Source organism: Delphinus delphis, chromosome 12 (assembly GCF_949987515.2).
Source record: "Delphinus delphis chromosome 12, mDelDel1.2, whole genome shotgun sequence".
In the NCBI taxonomy this organism is placed as follows: Eukaryota; Metazoa; Chordata; class Mammalia; order Artiodactyla; family Delphinidae; genus Delphinus; species Delphinus delphis.
Genome location: NC_082694.2, coordinates 49676523 through 49696712, shown reverse-complemented (window position 1 = coordinate 49696712; position 20190 = coordinate 49676523).

The window sequence follows — 20190 nt, the reverse complement described above, 5'->3', positions numbered from 1 at the left end:
TGTTCTGTTGCATGAGTTTGAGGGCAGTTAGCCAAGATCTGATGGTGTAAGGTGGAATTCCTCCCCTACAGCAAGAGACAGGCTTAGAAGATGAACTGTTGGGGGGCGGGGGAGAGGTGTGGGTAGTGTATGATTGCCCCTGGTGTGCCAGGAATGAAACATACGTATACATTTTCCAAACGGTCAAATTAATATTATGTGTTCCTAATGAAAGCATAATATATAAAATGCATATTAGCAAAATAGGTAAAGTGAGGATGATTATTCACATCAAAACCTGATTCTTTCAGTAAAATACAATTCATAGCTCTCATTAGTTCAGGTCAAATAAAATTAGATCTTTGAAACAATAAGATGCATAAAGTTTTCACACCCATTGCAAACATCGACTGTTTAGGTAATACAGCTTATAATGAAAACAAACAAAGCTGAGTGGATATCAGCATCAGTTACAGATAGTTTGCGATAAGTATAATGGACCATCCTCCTTCCTGAAATAGTAGAGACTGTAGCATCATCTTCTTCATACTCTCTCTGGCCATATCCTTTTTTGCTTGGCTTCTCCTCCTGCCTTTGCCATGAACCTACTTCTGTTCTTAAATTAACCATTTCAGTGAATATCAACACTATCCAGCCAACTACCCAAACCCCAAATTTAGACTTCGTCCATAACACCTTCTTTTCCTTTACTCCCACATCCACATATTCAGGAAGTACTATTGATTTCTTACCACCTCCTATGTTTCAAACTGATACAGTCCTCACAAATACCATTGCCACTGATTTAGCTCAAACCACATCCATTCCTTCCCTCTGTTAGTTCATCACGTCATCTTACTACAGTCCCGCTTTCCTAGAACGATATTCTACACTGTATCTAGATGATTAAAAAATTTTTTGAGATAATTATGGAGTCACATGTAATTATAAGAAATAATACAAAGAGGTCCTGTGTATACTTTATTCAATTTCTCCCAGTGGTAACATCTCCCAACGTAACTCCCATAGTACAATATTTCAACCAGAATATTGGCAGTATGTTTCTATCACCACAATACTTCCTCCCGTTACCCTTTAATAACCACACCAACTTCCCTTTTCCTTCCCATATCCCTAATCTGTTTCTATAATTTTGTCATTTCAAGAATATTATGTAAATTGAATCATATAGGAATCTTTTGGGATTATTTTTAATTCTGCATAATTCTATGGATTGTTGGGTATATTAATAGTATGTTCCTTTTGTTGTCAAGTAGTATTCCATGGTATGGAGGTGCTACAATCATTTAGTCACCTACTGAAGGGCATCTGGGTAGTTTCCAGTTAGTGGTTACTGTCAGTAAAACTGCCATAAAAATGTATGTATAGGTTTTTGTGTGAGCCTAAGTTTTTATATTTCTGGAATAAATGTTCAGGAGTGCAACTGCTGTGTCATATAGTAAGTGCTTGTTTACTTTCAGAGAAAATGCCAATCTTTTCCAGAATGGCTCTGCCATTCTACATTCCCACCAGCAATGTGTAAGCGATACAGTTTCTTTGCATCCTCACCAGCATTTAATGTTGTCATTTTTTTTTTTTACATCTTTATTGGAGTATAATTGCTTTACAATGGTGTGTTAGTTTCTGCTTTATAACAAAGTGAATCAGTTATACATATACATATGTTCCCATATTTTTATTTTAGTCATTTTGATAGATATTAGTGATAGCGCATTGTGGTTTTCATTTGCATTTCCCTAATGGCTAATGATGTTGAACATCTATTCATGTGCTTATTTGCCATCTGTATTTTCTCTTCAGTGAAATGTCTCTTCATTTGTTTTGCCCATATTCCAATTAGACTATTCATCTACTGTTGACTCTATATATTCTAGATACTAGTCCTTTTTTGGGTATGAGGTTTACAAGTACATTTTCCCACTCTGTATCTTGCCTTTTCATTTTTCTAACAGGGTCTTTTACAGAGCAAAACTTTAAAATTTTGATGAAATCTGATTTATCAATTTTTCCTTTTATGGAACATGTTTGTGGTAGAACTCTAAGAATTTCTGCCTACTTTTTGATCACAAAGATTTTCTGATAAATATACAACATAAAGCTATACAGTTATGTCCGTGACCCATTCTGAGTTAATTTTTGTATAAGGTGTGGGACTCAGGTCAAGGTTCATTTTTTTTGATTATAGATGTCTAATTGCTCCAATATCATTTCTTGAAAATGGTATTTTTCCTCCATTGAATTGCATGTGCATTTTTGTCAAAAACCGCTTGTGTGTATTTGTATGAATCTATTTGTGGGTTATCTAGTTCGTTGCACTGATCCCCGTGTCTAACCCTTAGCCAATGCTACACGATCTTGATTATTGTAGCCATATAAGAAGTTTGGCATTTTCTTAAAAACAGTGGCCATTAATAGGACTAGAAGGATGACATGGAGTGAGCTGAAGGAAAGTGCAAAAAGTTTGGCCCTATGAAAGCAAGTGAGACCAAACGATATGACTTGAGGACATGGAGATAGAAGGATGTGAATGACAAGTCCAGATGCAGGAGGCTATAAAAAGGGCAGCTCCAAGTAGCAGACTTCAGGAGCCAAGCACAAGGATAGAGAGGGTTTAGGGTAGAGATATCCTGTGAGAGAGTCCATAGGACTGTCACTCACTTAAATTCCAGGCTTTTTTACCTAGACCACTCACTTTAAGTAAACACAGTCCCTATACTAGGGTGCACTGGGACACACAAAAAGTTGTCTTGAGCACAGAACCTTGGTCTCAAACATGAGTCCAGACAATTACCATTCACTGGAACTCTCTTCTGACTGGCCTGATTCTCTAGCCTGTTTTTAGCTTCTAGTATATACCTCCAGCCACTGCTTGCCTACTCCTTATCCATCCTCTGTCCCACTTCCTTATTTCCCCACCTTTTGTACCAGGATCTCAATAAATATTAGCTATTGTTATCATCAATGTCTTTCTCAACACACACATACACACACACACACACACACACAATCCTTTGGTCTACGTATACAAATTTTAAATTTTATGTAAGAGACCCTTCTGTCTCAGAAGATCTGAGATTGACAGATTGACTAATCCACCACTTCTTGCATGATTTCTCACTTGGAAGAAGGGGACGAATCCAACCACATTCAAAGATAAAAATGTCAATCTGGATTCAAGGATAAACATGATATGTCCAAACATAAAATAATTTTAGATGTCTGGTTACCAAGAAAGTTAAAAGAAATAGCTCAGTTTGGGACTGACAGTGGACATTTAAGCTGGTTGAGCAAAGATTGGCAATGACCAAGGTGAAAACGTGTATTCCCTTGTACTTGGGACAAAGACAAAGGTGAAAAGATTAATATTTCAGTTATCCACAACCCATTTTTACACCTTTTGCCATATCTATTGCCACTTGCTATATTGTTTGCTTTTTCCTTTAAATCGACTCACTCTCTAACTTAAATTTATTCCTAAAGTTATTTATATTACTCTCATCAATGAAATTCCAGTAATTTCTCATAAGTGTCTTACCATTCGAATTGTAAATGTTCATTTCTGTATGTCTTAAAATTATCTTCCGTAATAGTAGGGGTTCCAATATCAAAAATAGCATGTGAGGCTTCCCTGGTGGCACAGTGGTGAAGAATCCACCTGCCAATGCAGGGGACACAGGTTCGAGCCCTGGTCTGGGAAGATCCCACATGCCGCGGAGCAACTAAGCCCGTGCACCACAACTACTGAGCCTGCACTCTAGAGCCCGCAAGCCACAACTACGGAGTTCGTGTGCCACAACTACTGAGGCCACGCGCCTACAGCCCATGCTCTGCAACAAGAGAAGCCACTGCAATGAGAGGCCAGCGTGCCGCAACAAAGAGTAGTCCCAGCTCGCCGCAACTAGAGAAAAACCCACGCGCAGCAACGAAGACGCAACGCAGCCAAAAATAAGATAAAATAATAAATAAGTTTTTTAAAAATAGCATGTGTATCACACAGTGATCTGCCTCCACTTTACAACTAGCTAACTGATTAATGACAGACTAAGTACTGGGAATTATCATACCTATACTGTGTATGATTTGTCCCAGTGGGTTGCCTTGCCATGTAGAAAAATACTTTATGTAACTTGAAATAACTCATTCTCTGACCTAAACTGTACAGAAAGATAATTCCACAACATGTTTTTATGAGCTGCCCTGAAGACTGAGTTTGCCACATAACAATGTTGATATCACTTAATCTAGAATATTATCATGACCTATATTTCTGTAATACAGTGTTTATCTTGCTCCTATATTTTAATATAAATAGCAGGGGGGAGGGTGACAAAAGATAAGAGGCAAAGAATCAATAAATATTATATGGGAACAGTGAAATTTAACTTGACTGAGGCTGAAACAATATGGAACTGGCTGTTTCAGGATAGTGAACAAAGCATTACAAGGACTAAACTAAGGTTAGGGGGTGCAGGTACAGAGAAAGAAAGTTAAAGTCTTAGAAATGGAGGAGGGAAAGAAGGCCATGTCTCAGATCTTACAAGACATTATAGGACATGTTAGAGATTTTGGTCACTGTTCTCAGGACAAGAGAAACAGACCAGCTTTTAACTCAACCAGAAAACTTAATTATAGCACTGCCTGGTGATAATCCAGTTGTTTTCAAATCAGATCCCAATGACCAATTATTCTATCTATAAATATGTTCCATCACCCATTCAAAAGGAAAACCTCTTTAAAATATTGACGTCTGTCTACATCAGTAACTGTGGCTATGTTATATATGTTTATTTCTGAGCTCTTGAATGTACATTCAAATCAGAATTTGAAAAACGTCCTAAATGAACATTTTGAGCAACAGGTGTTTTGGACTAGCTTACCCTTATGGACATCCTCTGAGACAAATAAATAGCCTATATTTAAAGAACCAGTTGGTTTGAAGATTCTTTAAGGTCCTGTTTACCCTGAGTATTCTTAAATGTTGTTCCTGACTTGTGGGGTAGAGAATGAAAATGTTTATTTAGCTGTGTGGTGTTGTGTGACAGCCCAGTTCATTTTCAACTTCTGATTGAAATGATTAGAATATGAAGCTAATATTTAGCAAGTAAGCATCTTTCCTTCCCACTCTACTTGGCCACATATTTCCCACTCTCAGTGCTCGATACACTTGGGAATCCTTCGGAGCTCTAGAGTGAATCGACATGGGATCTATCAGGCAACTTTGAAAAGTTAGCTAATCTAACACATTCTTAGGAACACTTGTCTATGGTACTTGCCAGCAACTTTTCAGAGGCCTAATACAGATTCAGTATTTCAAAATCCTTCAAGTATTGTTCTCACTTCAGCTAAAGCCAGGTAGATTTTTGATAAATGGCTAGCAGGCATTTTGGGAGGATAATAATCAGGTAACAAAAGTAAACCAAAAGTTGCTATCCAAACTCCTCAGAAAGAAAAAAGAGAAGCTAGAATTTGATTTCATATAGGTCAAAGTCTCCAAAGGAATGTCCTGAAAAATTCTGCATTGTCTATTTTTCTGCTTCCAGTGACATTGCTGCTTTTTATAACGTGCTATTTCATCCCAGCTTATATCTGAGTGGAACTGGAATCAGCATAAAGAGATAACAAAGGTGAAAATGTATCATGTCTTTCTTCTTTCCTTTTGTATAACAGGGAGCTACTCTTTAGCCCTTTCTCCAATCTGAGAAAAATATAGGTCCTAGACATTTCAAAGGTTAGGAATTTAATGGACGAGAGATAAATATATTTTGGAGCTTCTGCAGCTGGATATTACCCTGTGGGTGATCTCATAAGTCTGTGCGTTGATGACAGATACTTAGAAGTATGAAATCAAGCTTGCCTGGAATATCTGTTCACACTTGTCATTAGGAAGAGGGTTACCTCCCAGACTCTCTTAGATGGCAGTGCACCCCTCCCCACCATAATATCTGAATAGCCTAAGTAATTCCTAAAAAATAGCAATACAATTCAAAGGGAGCAGGGTCAGGGTTATGCAGAGTAAATGCACCGCAAACCACACTATTTGTACTTAGAGTATTAAAACTTCCTTGTAGATAGAGCAATGTGTAATATATACCTTCCATCATCAGAACTTCGTTCATATTCATGCATTCATATGTCTCTTCTCAAAATATATCTAAGTTGATCATCTCACATGAGTCTTATGATTTTTTTAAGGTCCCCACATTCAGATAAGCCCAAATCATAAAAGGAGAGTCTGATGAGAAGTTAAAATTCCCTAGGAATTTTAATTAATTTAATTTCACAGGAAACCAAAAGCCTGTAATAGACTTTCAAATCTGCTTGGGGACATGGCCCTCAAAGTCTCAAGATAATGCCTTGCTGGAAATCTGTGGCTACTATTATAGGTCACGAGCTAAACCTTTAAAGCCCATAATAAGGCACCTCAACTGTGGGGTAGATAAACTAAACCTGATAGATTGCAGGGCACTGTTACATTCTAGCATTCCTTGGAGCAACCTGTCCACTGTGCACTCTCTTTGTGCTCACTGGGACCTAAACAGAATGGCTCAAATGGCTGGATATGTCCGGGACAGCTCTCCTGAGGTAATATATCTCTGGGGTTTTGCTCCTGGCTGTGGTTTGGGTTCCTTGATTCTTCTCCACATTGCAGCCCCTGAGGCTAAAACAACTTCTTCTTTCACTTGCCTGGTACCTGGGATGAGATGATTACAATAGCTGATTCTGGCCAGGTTCTCTTATCCTGTCCTTTTGGCCTCCCCAAGTCGTTAACTTTGGCTTCTTCACAGAATGGCGGTCTCAGAGTAACTTCCTACAAAGCAGCTGGTTTCCCCCAGAGTGATTGGACTGAGGCTGGGCAGAAGCTTCTGAGCCTCAGAAATATGAGAACACTACTTCGGCTGCATTAGATTGGTCAAGGAAGTCACCCAGATCGAAGGAGAGGGGAATTGGACTCCACCTTGCAATGGAGAGATATGCAAAGAATCTGCAGCATCTTTAATATAATAGCTCATAAATAAAAAGACATTCACAATGAGGAGACATATACATTTAATTCTCTTCCTCTCTTATGTATTTTGGAAAAGGCACTCAATTTTTCTATGCTTCTGTTTTTTTCATCTGCGAAGTGCTAAGGATGATTCCTGCCCCTTTCCACCTACCAGAAATAGAGACAAACTACAAAAGGTAGAAAATACGGCAGTGCATTAAGCTATTTAAAGAAAAATATTTTATATAAAAAATAGCATAGGAGTTAATATCATTACCTTTGAAGTAGGACAGAACTAAATTTAACATAACTCTGCCACTTACTGTTATAAGGCCATAGACAAAGTACCCAATATCACTGAGCCTTAGTTTCCTCACTTCTAAAATAGGGAAGGATATATAAGTCAAATCATTCTGCTGTATACCTTAAATTTATACAGTGCTGTATGTCAATTCTGTCTCAATAAAACAAGAAGGAAAATAAAATAAAACAGGAAAGGATGACAGAGCGAACCGCATAGTATATAACACTTAGCATGCTTAACACAATTCCCATTACACAACAAACACACAATAGATGAGAGCATATAAGTAGCATATGTTCTTCCTACCAAATGTGAATTCACGAGGTGAATGTTTGATAGAGATTTTAGGATCAACCTTAGATAAACTGAAAACGACCAGACTCTATTCAATATCCTGGAGATGTCACTTTTGCAGAGGCAATGTGCTAGAAGGGATTTTTTTTTTCCTTCTCTTTATTTTTCCAATCACACTTCATGTTACTGAGAGCCGCCAGTAGGGAGGCACAATGTAATTAAAAGATTGATCTTCTGGAAACAATGCTTAATAACAGGCATCAAACAGTGAGAGTAATTCTGCATTTTCAAACACTGCCCTCAAGTTAATTTAACCTGAACTGTGTGTGAACCACCTAGAAAGTCTGGGATCAATACATCCAGGCTGAAATCAATGGACCAGACAGGAGAGGTGAGAAACTCCAGTCGGCTAGTTCATTCAGATCAGTGGAGCCTCGTGAAAGAAGCACTTGGTGGAATATCCATTTTATATGCTAACAGCTCAGATACTCAGGGCAGTTTTTTGTACTTTGCCTGTTCCCTAAAGGAAAAATCAATCTTTAGGCATATATGTATGTATATGTGCTTGCGGATATACAAAAAAACATTTTGTATATTAAAAAGTCAAAACAGGAAAGCGGTTCTGAGAAACTTCTTCCTTCTTATACTTCAAAACCCACCCTCTGAACCAGCCAACAAACAGAAAAGAAATAGACCTTGAATAACCATCTACTACACTTGTTCTCAAACTTTCTTCACCTAAGGATCCCTGGGACGTCACATTTTCATTACTATCATGTTGATGTGTTTATCTTATAACTTTTACCTGTGCTTCTTGACCAGCTCTTCCATACATTTGATTTGCTTCCAACACAGTTTCTCTTTTTTGCCGTCAGTCTCTAACAGTTGACTATTTTTCGGCAGAAACTATTTCAGCTCAACATTCACAGAGAACCAAGCATGAGCAGAGCCTGCCACAAAATGCTATTCATTATATTTGCTTTTGTATCGCAATATTATATAGCCTCTTAGGTATTTACTCTCTTCTTCCTCAATGAAAATTTGCCCTAAACACACAGTTAGATTTACTTTTAGACTACTGATTGTTACCTATAACACAAACATCAGTATGTCAAAGGAATGGAAAAAAAAAAAAAAAAAAAGCAAAAAAACAGAGGTCAAAAGAATTTCCTGAGTGTTCATATGATTCAGTTTCAGGAAATGTGAAAATTTTCACTTCTGAAAATCATTCAAGCCCATAATAGCCTGTGTAGAAATCAAGCAAAAAACACCTAACCCAAAGGTTTCAGTGATTTTTGCTAGATCATCCAAATTTGTGTGAAAATAAATAGTACTGTATGCAATACTTTAGTTTCAAAAATAGCACAATCTGTGCTTCCTGAACACTTTAAAAAAAAAATCTTGATCATGGGAGTGGGTGTGAGTTTCTTTCGTGCTCATTTTGCATCCAGATAGATCTCAGCAGAGTATAAGCATTTATTTTCCATGTGGGATATATCATATACATTAGAACATATCTAGTCTACCCAGTAATTTATTCCATGGAAATGTATATATGTCATCTTAACTTCCAACCAGCAGCTCAGAAATGTGTGAGGAATCTGAGAGCCAAGCTTAGAGGTTGGGACCAGAGAGCAACTTCATAGAACGATCTTACAGAAGCTCACCATTTGCGAGCACAGCCACAAAGAAGGCTACCGGAAAAATAGTTAAATTTCACTTTTCTGATTTACGTATTGGAAAACAAAAACAAATTAGGTTTTCGACTGTTACATTTTTGATTAAGAATAAAATATACAAGAGAAAACTATCTAGGGACAGAATGAACTCTTCTTCGAGGAATGAAATGGGATGTTGAGTAATTATACAATTTCACAATAACAAGTTAACTACTGAGAATATTAAAATTAATGTTTATTAAATATCTACTTCATTGAACCTAGCAGACCATATGAGAAACATAGGGCACACACTCTAAAACTTCCCAAAATAAGCATCAGCAAACAAAACACACAAGATGTTTGTTATATGGTTAAAGGGTTCTATTAACTTGGTATTTCCCACTATCTTTCACTTTGTCCCTGTGGAATATCCTAAATGCTTCTCACCTTATTATTCACAAAAGATGATAAAATCTAAACCAAATGAATGATTTTGACTATCTTGGACAAAGTGTGAGAAGTCAAAAGCTAAGTGGAAAAGGTTCTCATTTTCTAAGGTAAAATTCTTAAAACTACTAATTTGTATTGCTGTTATGGTACAAAATGTTTCATATCTTGTAACTGTGAATATGTCTGACTTTAAAGGAATCTAGTATATGAAAAGCTGGGTAGTTATTAGTTTCACAAAACGATTTCCTATAAGATGCCTCTAAATAGCATATCCTCCTAATGCATTTAAAATTGCATTACCTCTATAAAATTTAATTCACAAACAGTATCCCAAAAAAGTATTAAAAAGGTATAACTATTTTTAAAAAGTATATCTATTTTTAAAAGTATATCTATTTTCTCAATAATACTTTACATGTGTAGAACTCATTACAGCCTAATTATTTGAAACTAATTTCACTTTGTATATTTGATACTTATAAAAACCTTTAAATTTGTCTGGGAAATTATTATTTGTTACCCATTTCAAAGTAAGGGAATCCAGGCGCAGAGAAGTAGATTTGCCCAAAGTCAGTCAGTCAGTAAAAGCCAGAGCCAGTGCCACAAACCAGGTCTTCTACGTTTAGACTTTTGCTTCCTTCTATCTGTCACAATAATACAAACCTCAAAATTTCACAAGGCCCTCTTTCTAGTAATAACACTTTTCTACTCCACCCATGATATTCCAACCAAATCATTATTTTTAAGGTGCCATTAAAAAAAGTTAAAACTAAGTCAAGAGCCGAGGTGTTTATTTCATCACGTTAGTATGGCCCAAGTTTTAAGCGTTCATAGTGTTTTCTTGTTCCCCTCCATTGTCTCTTCTTTCAGATGTCACATTTCAACCTGGGTTACACACCTCCCTACTGGACTTCCATCCTGGAATACTAAGTCAAGTAACAGCATTTAGCTACCTGTTTGATTCTGGAGAATTAAAGAAATTTTATATTTGGCTCTCTGGATTCTCGGTCCACTTCGCCCATTTGAATGACTAACGTTCATTTCATTCCAGACAAGATATGTGAATCACACTTCTACTCTTTACCAAAGTACAATGTGTGATTTTTCTGACAAGTGTAGGGAGAAAAGCTGCCTATGATTTTCCAATCACTTTTTGGGAAGGGAATGATCTATCTCAACAGCCTTAATATAGCACTTTGTACTTTAAAAGAAATTACAAATACATTATTCCATTTGATCCTCAGAAAAACCCTCTGAGATAGGCTGGACACTTTAAAGACAAAAGAAATAGGCTCAAAGAGATTTTCTAACAAAGGTGGTTAGTTAGTGGCGAAATTACATCTCCCGGTGCTTAGAGTGTGTTCTTTCCGCCACAGTGAAGGCTTAGCTGAAACAGTTGAAAGGAAAATTTTGTAAGACTTCCACACATCATTTTTTAAAGTTTGTTGGTTTCTTATTACTTAAGAATATTTTTTTAACTACTCACTTCAGATAAGTTAGAAAACCTTGAAAATATAAATAAGATGAAATTTACCAATAATATCAATACCTGCAGGAAAACTTTTTTTCCTGATTATGTTCTTATATATTTATATAGTTGACATCATGCCAAGATTATAGTTCAATTTCTTATTTATCGTATCAATTTCTAGTTATATCAGTAACATGTTAGTGTGCTTTCAATATTTTTCAGAAATTTTAAAAGATGATAGATAATATTTTATAATCCAGATATATCATCATAACTGTTACCATATACTATGATCAATCATGCTTTTCCTAATTTTTCACATCATTGATAATAATGTAATAAACAACCTTGGAATTACATCTATGATTAAAAATTAGAATTACTAATGGTAAGATATGAATGTTTTTAATATCATTGCTACAAACTTAAATATTTTCCTAGAGATTTGTATCAATTTAACACTCTTCTAACGATGTAGATGAATACACAGTATTAAAATGTATAGTCTAGTGTAATATTTGCCAATTCGATCAACGTGTTAACTAGTATTGGTTTGCATTCCTTTGATTATTAGTGCTTTTTTTTTCCAGCCTTAGGAGGACATTTCTGGTTCTTTTCCCTCCATCATATTTTAAGTATACTCTTCTTCCTTAAATCTCCTATTTTTGCAGATCACTCATTCTCCCCTACTGTGTCCAGAGTTCAGTGAATTTTCAGCCTTATGCAGTTAGAAAAAACTTCCAAGAGAAGTTACCAGATCATAATTAGCCATGTAGTTCTCCAGTGTTCTCTTCTTCTTGGATGACAGTTATTTTTCCAATTTACCCCAAGAAGAATCAATGCTTTAATTTCCCAGATTTTGAAGAGAATAATTCACTATCAAGAAGACTTACAAGTCAAAATGTTGACTTACTTCAATTCTATCTCTTCTTCCTCATAACTGGAGAAATTCTCACTCTTCCTGGCTAAGTCACTAGGGAAAAATAAAATTAACTGCCTAAACACTACTTTGCTTTTCAATTGTTCTAGAGCATTATTATCAATAAAAACAATGCCATATTTTATAGATCCTCTGGAACTTGCTCCTTCACTTAACAAAATACTTCATCTATATAGATGAATGCATCTGTAGTCCCTTCATTTTCACTGCTGTATAGTATTCTGTTGCATAAAAACACAAGTTATTTATTGATCCGTCTGAACATGAACACTTGAGCTCTTTTCAGTTCTCTGTCACTAATTCTAATTCTATGACCATTCTTGTATGTGTTTCCTGGTGCATATTTGCAAACATTTCCCCAGGGTAAATAAATAGTTGAATTATCAGGTTATAGCAGGTCACTCTTGAGAAGAAACATAAAACTAGCTTAAAATAATTATATTCTTATTCATAGAACTAGGTACTCACAGCTCTCTTGGTTGCTCTATTTAAGGCATGATAACAAGAAATCCTTTTTCAAAAGCCTTGGTTTAAAAAATAAAGAAAAACAATAACAAACAAGCTACCTAGGTTTAAACTAGTTCTCATTTCCTTTGGATTTTGTTTCAAAATTGCATTTCATGTCATCAGAGCCTAGCTGTAATGTACGTGTTCTGGACCATGGCATTAAAACATACCTCCAGCTACCTCAGCATAGGAGAATAGGAGAAACCCACTCTGCAGTAACCAGACCATGCATGGGATTTCTGAGGCAGGGAGAGTCTTGTGGATTCATCATTGATTAAAAATATTTATTGAACATTTTCATGGTGTCAGGACTTAGACTGGGGAAGCTGAATGAAGATGAGTGAAACTGGGAAAGGTGAAGATCCAGAAGGTGATACAAACACCAGGTATCAGAAAACGGAATCAAGGAAAGGAGTGAACCATTTGAGAGAGGGGTGCTCAGGGATTAATGACCAAATGAAGGCTTGAGGACAGGTGAGTTTCCAAATAGCACAGGCAGAATGGTAATACTGTTAGTCAATAGACCACCCTGGCAAAGATCTAGAGCAACTTGCTATTAAGGCAAAGCAGAGAAATAAAGGGAAGCCCACTTGAAAGGCAACTTAGAGAACACAAGGTGTGTGTGTGATTGTAAAAAAAATCATGTGTGTGATTGTATGTGTGTGATTACAATCATGTGTGTGATTGTAAAAAAAAATTGTGAATTTTGTTACACTCAGGTCTCATGAGTGTAACAAAATGGAGAAAATTTTATTCACATAAGCGTTTCAAGGAGAATACTGTATTTACTTGAAAGACCAGCAGTGATATGTTCTTAGGAGAAAAGCTCAGAGGCTAAAGGCATCAATAATGGCCAAGATTTTAGAGAAAGGAGTGAATCCAATTCTACCTAAGACCAAAAAAAACGAGAAGGAAAAAACTAAAATAAATTGAGAGAAGGACTTACGTAAGGAAGGAGGGGGGGGGGAACAATGTGCAGGACTCAGTTAAAAATTCTTTCCACAACTCTTATAAACCTTCAGCAAAATTATTCTCATGGAGTGTAGACGTGAGTAGAGTTTTCAATCAAATCCAGTAAAGGGTCAAGTTTTAAATTTGGGTGGAGGCAGAGTAGAACCAAGAAAGGATGAAAACACGTGGAAGCTGGAAATGGATGTAACCAGAGAAAATAAGCACTAGGGATCTTTAATCTACCATGGGAATAACTGTGGTCTATTGCCAACTGCAGAACTGTAGGTAAATTAGTTCACTTATATCTACAAGGAGTCAGGAGCCCTTAGCTAACACCTGGTTTGCACAGGGAAACTACAAGAACCACAAAACTATATGGAAGACTGAAGTGCCAAGATTAATACAGCACCTTCAGCAAGACTGATCTTAGATTGCTCTGATGAGCCAGCTACACATAGTTTCTCACACACTTCGTGCTTGGGCACAAAAACTGCTCCAGAGCCAGAAGTTGGTTTGAGCTCATTAGGGCAGAATGGAGGGGTTCAACATGTTTAGATTAAATTTCCAGCAAGGAGTCAAATTCATCGCACATGTGAGTCTCAGTGGACATGTGGAATCAGTATAGATACAAACTACTGCCTAAAAAAACACTTGGCAAAGAAATAAAACTGAGGATAATAATAATGTCTACATATGTATTATATAATATGGACATTTTGAAGGTTAGCCTCATGAGGTTTTGAAATAGTCTTCCTTTATGTTAAGTTTGTGTTAATGATTAAACCCACGATATATGAACCAGGTGAAGACATTAAAGAGAAATTGTGGAGGTGTGCATGATGCAGAAATTGAAAACAACACAAAACAAACTCTGAAGAGACAGAGATGTAGAGAATGATGGGAAGTCATGGGGAGAGACCAGGTGGGAAGAGAGAGCCAAGTAGATCGCAACATCCAGTATATCCCGCCAGAGTGCAGATTTTTCATGGATTTAGTTTTGCTGCCCTTCCATATCCTAGCATGCTTTTCCTTAAGTGTTACAAATGACCTTCAATATGGCTAGTTTAAAAGGTAGGCAGAAAATGAAAGGTAGTACCTAGCTTAAAATCATATTCTGTTTGATCAAAAGATTTTTTTAATCAGCAGAAATCTTTCCATTCCATTGTAAGAAAAAAAAATTAAGTCCATCTTCTGTCCTTTATGTAGTGTTTTTCATTACTAACTGGCTGTTTCTTTTCCCTTCTCCTTCCTCCCTTTGTATCTCGATCGCCTTGTTGTCCTGCTTTGTTTTCAGTCTGATGCTGGGGTATGTGAGTCTCCACTGACTTTAACAGGGGTATCCCTAAAGGTTCTAGCTTTGGACTTATCTCTTTCACACTATACTTTCTCTTGAGAACAGCAGAGCATCAAGGTTAAGAACACATAATTTAGAGCAAGTTTGCCTGAGTTCAAATCCCGACTCTGCCATGTAGAGAGAAGTATGACCTTTGGAAGGTACTAACTCTCAATCTGGCCCACAGTTTATAAAATGGTGACAATAAGAATGCCTTCCTCTCAAGGTTGTTGTAAACATAAATGATGTAAAGTATAACAAGTGCTTAGAACAATGCCTGGCACACAGGCCTATTAACCCATTGGCATTAATACGATGATGCTTGGAAAAATTATATCCCCTCCTGTGTCTTCACCTTCTTGCCATCAAGAGAATGACCTTTGAGTCTTTTTCTCCTCCGATTCTTCATCTGTAACCTCACCCCTGCACTGCTACATTTCTGTTGGATGTTGCCACTGGATTATTCTGCCAACACCTCCACCTAACATGCCCCAAACTCAAATCTTCATATTTTTTTCTCAGATTATTTCTCTTACTCTGTTCTGAGTTTTTAAAATGATATCACAGTCTTTCCATTCATTCAACCTCAAAACTTCTTGGTCAACTTTAAATTGCTTATTCTTCAACTTTCACATCTCTTCTGTCTCTAAGTTCTAGCTATCCTTTTCAGATATGCCCTTCATGTGTCTCTATTTTTTTTTCCATTTCCTCTTCACTGCCTGAGTTCAGACACTCATAACTGCTGATTTGAATTACCACCATAGCCTGCGAACTGGTCTCCCTAACCCTATCCTCTCATCCCCTCAACAAAACTTCTACATGAACAGCAAATCATCGTGTTAAAACCCTATCTTCCCTAATCACTCCCTTGTTCAAATGGAGTTAAACTTACCACTATTTTAAGAGTACTTTAAAGATCATTAGGTGGGTTGTCCAGATGCTTTATGATTTGCCCACAAGGCAAGTTTTCACATTTGTCTTCCACGACAATCCAAGTTTTCTCTGCTCCAGTCATGTCCATAGCTCAGAGCTCTCAAACCACGCCTAGTTTTCTCACCACCATGTTTTTGCTGACTAGAAAATATTTCTCCCTTTTCTTAGTTTATCAAAGTGTTTCTCAAGGGCTTCCCTGGTGGCACAGTGATTGAGAGTCCGTCTGCCGATGCAGGGGACGCGGGTTCGTGCCCCGGTCCGGGAGGATCCCGCGTGCTGCGGAGCGGCTGGGCCCGTGGGTCATGGCCGCTGGGCCTGCGCGTCCGGAGCCTGTGCTCCGCGGCGGGAGAGGCCACGGCAGTGAGAGGCTCGCATACCGCAAAAAAAAAAAAAAAAGTGTTTCTCAACATTCAAGACCCAGTCCAATTTCCATTTCTGCATAAAGCTTCTCTGATTGCTTCTTCTGCTTCACTTGATTCAGAATTTCTTTCCTCTCTCCAACACTAGCGCTGCCTTCGAATTGATAAAAACTTCCATAGCATATACCTGAGAGCAACTACTGTGTAGACTGGTCTGGATAACTTAGGAATATTATTTATATTACCTATAATATCCCTATAATGCAAGAATGGTTGTCTCAATTTATATATATGGAGTTTGAAGATGTGAGTTTAAACAAGTTGCCCAAACATGTCCTAGTAACAGAAACAAATAGGGCAAATACGTGTCTCTTAAATCAATGCTCATTTCATTATCATTTATTTCAGTGTTCTTTGAAGCATCTCCTTGAAGTGTGACTAAAATGGAAATTCCTAATCATAGGACTACCAGGGAAGGGATAAGAAATCTGCATCTTTAATAATTTCCCCAGGTGATTCTCATGCATTGGCAATTTTCAAAAACACTGCCATAGTTCATAGAATCTCTCTTTTATTACCTTAGTTATTCTATATACTAAATTCAGTGATGAACTATTTTCTTGAGGACAAGAATCATGCCTTACTTCCCTCTGCATCTGCCACAGTTCATAGCACAGTGCCTTGCACATAATATATGCTCAATACATTTTAGTTGAATTATTGCCAACTGCTGTGTTTCATCACAGCAAAAATTACTATGAATTTGTTAACCGTCAGTAATGTATATTCTTATGTGGCAAGCTGTGGGCAAGATTTTTGAAGCTTTGATTTAATATATACATACAAACACATTAATATATGTATGTTAATTGTAGAACATTTGGAAGAACATAAAAAATAGAAAAATAAAAAAATCACCTAGGACAATGTCTTTTGTCGTATTTATGTATTTCTTTAGGTATTCCTTCTATGTATATTTCAGATATGTTAGGAAAATTAGATACATATGTATATTTGTGTATTTGTCTACAAAAGTAAAAATAATTTTTTTCAATTTTATTTTGATGCAAGATCTGATATCACTAATATTTAAGTGTAACTATCTGTATAGTCATCTTTTCTTTGAAAATCAGCTCCAGCTTCAAGTGGGGCTTCCAAAGTAATATAAGTACTCTGGCCCTCTTTCAAGAAGAATCACAGAAGTTCAACAGTGGAGCCAAACTCATCTGTTTGACTTCTAGTAAGCTTTCACCATTGTGTTGAGATTTTTCCTTGGTGATAATAGGAAGTTCTGCACAACACAACATCTATTACAAGGGTTTCTTTCATGTAAACAAAATGCAATACACTGCCCAATTAATAAGAAAAAATGCTTCATAAGGGTTTTCAATAGGGGAAGAAAATTGCAACTTTGCACCCTGAGGGTCTGTATATTCTTGAGGCTGTCTTTTTGTTTCCAGCTGATGTCAGCAATACTGACATGTACACACTGCTATATTTTAAATGGATAACCAACAAGGACCAACTGTATGGCACAGGAAACTCTGCTTAATATTCTGTAACAACCTAACTGGGAAAAGAATTTGAAAAAGAATAGATACATGTTTATGTACAACTGAGTCACTTTGTTGTACACCTGAAACTAACACAACATTGTTAACCAGCTATACTTGAATATAAAATAAAAAGTTAAAAAAAATACTGATTCCAGAGGGATAGGTAATGTGGTTTACATTTGAAACTTTAAGTCAAGAATGAAATTTAGGGGTTGGAATGGGATGGCAGAGTAGGAAGATCCTGGGCTTGCCTCCTCCCAGGCAGACACCAAAATTACAACTACATATAGAGAAACTATCTCTGAGAATGACCTGAAGACCAGCAGAAAAGCTTTTCCACAACTAAAGAAAAAAAAGGAAAAATGTTCCTTAAAATATAGGAGGCATAGAGATGCAGTCTGGCTAGGACCCACCTTGGCATGGTGACCTACACCTGGGAAGGATATCATAGCTTCAAAGGCTCCCCCTGAGGACCAACAGCTCCAAAACCCAAATCAGTCTCCCCAGCCCAGGAGAGCTGCTCTGGGAAGATGAAACCCCATAACATCTGGCTTTGAAAACCAGGAGAGCCAGAGTTTTGTAGGAAAATGAGACTTTACTCTTAAAGAACTCATGCAAAAACTCACTCACTCTGAGTCCCAGTGCAGAGACAGCAGCCTGAAAAAAACCTGGGGCATATATGAAAGAAATTCATTGACTTATTTTAGAGTGTGTGTCTAAGGGGCAGGGATCCCTTGGAACTTTCTCTGGTACAGAAAGGGGGCTAGTGGGCACCAGATTTTTTTGGTTTGATTATTTTGTTTTGTCTGTTTATGGCTTACACTCTACCTAACTGGTACAGCACTAGCAAGAGTCATTTCTGACTCTCCCCCTCTAACCTAATAGCACCACTCACCCAGCCCCAGGTTTACCTGTGGAACCAGTACAGCTGCTCCTCCAAAGTGGTTCCCCTTTTTTCCAGATCCAGTAGGCACCCTTGGCTGGCACCAAAGCCCATACAAAGCACCACTCCACCCCGCCAGTCCCAGCAGACTCCCACAGCTGGCCCCAAAGCATCTCCAAAGTGGTCCCCTGCCTTGCCAGACCCAGCAGACAACATCCTCTGCCAGCACTGGCATCTCCTCAAAGCAACTCCTACCCTGGGGTCTGGCCTGCACAGCAGATGGCCCACAAAAGTTGAACCAGGCCAGCCCTGAACACTAGCATGCCCACAGCAATCATGGCCCAATCAATACATGAAGACATACACAGCCAACACTAGGGATACCCCTGAGCACCTGGCCAGGGAGACAACACTACTGGGTCCCACAGGACACCTTCTACACAAAGCCACTCCTTCAAGACTGGAAGACATGCCTGATCTACTACATACATAGAAACAAAAGCAGAGTTAGGCAAAATAAGGAAACAAAGGAATATGTTCCAAGTGAAGCGACAAGAGAAAAATTCAGGAAAAGAACTAAATGAAACAGAGATAAGCAATCTCCCAGAGAAGAGGTTCAAATTAGTGGTTATAAAGATACTCAGTGAATTCAGGAGAAGACTGGAAGAACACAGTGAAAACTTCAACAAAAAGATGGAAAACATAAAAAAGAATCAATCAGGGCTTAAGAATAAAATAATGAAATAAAAAACACTAGAGGGAGCAAACATAAATTAGATGATGCAGAAGAAAGGATCACCTATCTGGAAGACAAGCTAGTGGAAATCACCCCAAAATAGCAAAGAACAAAAAAGAAACGAAAACAAAAAAATGAGGATAGTTTATGGCAGCGGTCCCCAACTTTTCTGGCAGCAGGGACAAGTTTTGTGGAAGACAGTTTTTCCATGGATGGGGGTGGGGATTGTTCCAGTGGTAATGAGAGCAATAGGGGGACTGTTCAGGTGGTACTGTGCGTAATGGTTCAGGAAGTAATGCGAGTGATGGTTCAGACAGTAATGCAAGCAATGGGGAGAGGCAAATGAAACTTCGTTCGCTGGCCTGCTGCTCACCTCCTGCTGTGTGGCCTGGTTCCTAACAGGCCATGGACCAATACCAGTCCATAGCTGGGGGGTTGGGGACTGCTGGTTTATGGACCTCTGGAAAAACATCAAGCATACTAAAATTATCATTACAGGGAGTTCCAGAAGGAGAAGAGAGAGAGAAAAGATTAGAAAACCTATTTGAAGAAATAATGACTGAAAACTTATTAACCAGGCAAAGGAAACAGACATCCAAGTCCAGAAAGTACAGAGAGTATCAAACAAGATAACTCAAGGAGACCTACACCAAGACACATTATAATTAAAATGTTAAAAGTTAAAGATAAAGAGAGAATCTTTATCCTTTCCTCTGTTGATGGGAATTTAGGCTGCTTCCATGTCCTGGCTATTGTAAATAGTGCTGCAATGAACATTGGGGTGTATGTATCTTTTTGAATTATGGTTTTCTCTGGATATGTGCCCA